Genomic DNA, 2,585 nt, shown 5'->3' on the forward strand with positions numbered 1-2,585 from the left:
ACATTTATCTTACAAGATGTTAATAGCGAGACTCTTGAAGATAAAATTATCTTGTGATTTTATGAAGGCAAAGATAGAAACGTACGAAGCTGGCGTACGTAGAAAAATGTGATTTTATGATAGAACAAAAATATAATACGTACGTTTTTGGGCGTACGGTAAAATATCTGTATGGTAGAAAAATGAAAGAAATTGAGCGTTAAAGAAGATATGTTACAAGCGCGGAATGTGGCAAAACTTGTACATATTTGAAAGAGAAAAATGGTGTGTCGACCTGACATATATATATGAAACAGGCGACGATGGAAAAGGATTTAAATTTTGTCCATTTTATATATACATATTGTATAGTTCCCTGGTTGATCCTGCCAGTAGTCATATGCTTGTCTCAAAGATTAAGCCATGCATGTCTCAGTACATGCCGTATTAAGGTGAAACCGCGAATGGCTCATTAAATCAGTTATGGTTTCTTAGATCGTACTAAAATTTACTTGGATAACTGTGGTAATTCTAGAGCTAATACATGCAAAACAGAGTTCCGACCAGAGATGGTAGGAACGCTTTTATTAGATCAAAACCAATCGGTGGCGGGTGTTTACACTCGTCCATCGTTTGCTTTGGTGACTCTGAATAACTTTGTGCTGATCGCATGGTCTTATAGCACCGGCGACGCATCTTTCAAATGTCTGCCTTATCAACTGTCGATGGTAGGTTCTGCGCCTACCATGGTTGTAACGGGTAACGGGGAATCAGGGTTCGATTCCGGAGAGGGAGCCTGAGAAACGGCTACCACATCCAAGGAAGGCAGCAGGCGCGCAAATTACCCACTCCCGGCACGGGGAGGTAGTGACGAAAAATAACGATACGGGACTCATCCGAGGCCCCGTAATCGGAATGAGTACACTTTAAATCCTTTAACGAGGATCCATTGGAGGGCAAGTCTGGTGCCAGCAGCCGCGGTAATTCCAGCTCCAATAGCGTATATTAAAGTTGTTGCGGTTAAAAAGCTCGTAGTTGAATCTGTGTGTCACAGTGTCGGTTCATCGCTCGCGGTGTTTAACTGGCATTATGTGGTACGTCCTACCGGTGGGCTTTGCTCTTCACGGGGCGGTCCAACTAATATCCCATCGCGGTGCTCTTCACTGAGTGTCGAGGTGGGCCGGTACGTTTACTTTGAACAAATTAGAGTGCTCAAAGCAGGCTACCTTCGCCTGAATACTGTGTGCATGGAATAATGGAATAGGACCTCGGTTCTATTTTGTTGGTTTTCGGAACCCCGAGGTAATGATTAATAGGGACAGATGGGGGCATTCGTATTGCGACGTTAGAGGTGAAATTCTTGGATCGTCGCAAGACGGACAGAAGCGAAAGCATTTGCCAAAAATGTTTTCATTAATCAAGAACGAAAGTTAGAGGTTCGAAGGCGATCAGATACCGCCCTAGTTCTAACCATAAACGATGCCAGCTAGCGATCCGCCGAAGTTCCTACGATGACTCGGCGGGCAGCTTCCGGGAAACCAAAGCTTTTGGGTTCCGGGGGAAGTATGGTTGCAAAGCTGAAACTTAAAGGAATTGACGGAAGGGCACCACCAGGAGTGGAGCCTGCGGCTTAATTTGACTCAACACGGGAAACCTCACCAGGCCCGGACACCGGAAGGATTGACAGATTGATAGCTCTTTCTTGATTCGGTGGGTGGTGGTGCATGGCCGTTCTTAGTTGGTGGAGCGATTTGTCTGGTTAATTCCGATAACGAACGAGACTCTAGCCTGCTAAATAGACGTAATTATGGTATCTCGAAGGCTCTCGGCTTCTGCCGGTGGGGTTTTTACTACCAACGTACAAACAAATCTTCTTAGAGGGACAGGCGGCTTCTAGCCGCACGAGATTGAGCAATAACAGGTCTGTGATGCCCTTAGATGTTCTGGGCCGCACGCGCGCTACACTGAAGGAATCAGCGTGTGTTCCCTGGCCGAAAGGCCCGGGTAACCCGCTGAACCTCCTTCGTGCTAGGGATTGGGGCTTGCAATTATTCCCCATGAACGAGGAATTCCCAGTAAGCGCGAGTCATAAGCTCGCGTTGATTACGTCCCTGCCCTTTGTACACACCGCCCGTCGCTACTACCGATTGAATGATTTAGTGAGGTCTTCGGACTGGTGCGCGGCAATGTTTCGGCATTGCCGATGATGCCGGGAAGATGACCAAACTTGATTATTTAGAGGAAGTAAAAGTCGTAACAAGGTTTCCGTAGGTGAACCTGCGGAAGGATCATTACAATGTTCCAATATATCTCAAAGAGAGAGGAGAGGAGGAGAGAAAATGAATTCGATTAGTTTGTGGATAAGAATTCATATAAAAAAAAAAGATATTGTTGAGCCCGCCAGATCATTCGTGCGTGATTTACACGGCCAGACGTGTGTACTACACGTATTAGGCCTTTGATCTGCGTTGCGTAGGCCACAACAAATCTTTCAAAGAGAGAGAGATATATGTGTTGTTGGGGTTTGTGATTATGAAGGTGCCCCAACGCACAAAAATATATAAAAATGTACAAAGTTGGGATGTGGTGTGGTGGAGAAGAGTTGG

General features: G+C 45.7%; 1 non-coding gene across 1 annotated transcript; it reads left to right on the forward strand.

Moving 5' to 3' along the window:
• Nucleotides 1-352: 352 nt before the first annotated feature.
• On the forward strand, nt 353-2,273 carry LOC143262371 (small subunit ribosomal RNA). The gene has a single exon (XR_013036203.1). It is a non-coding gene; the product is annotated as a small subunit ribosomal RNA (ribosomal RNA).
• Nucleotides 2,274-2,585: the final 312 nt, after the last annotated feature.

This window comes from Megalopta genalis, unplaced genomic scaffold, assembly GCF_051020955.1.
Source record: "Megalopta genalis isolate 19385.01 unplaced genomic scaffold, iyMegGena1_principal scaffold0121, whole genome shotgun sequence".
Taxonomy (NCBI): domain Eukaryota; kingdom Metazoa; phylum Arthropoda; class Insecta; order Hymenoptera; family Halictidae; genus Megalopta; species Megalopta genalis.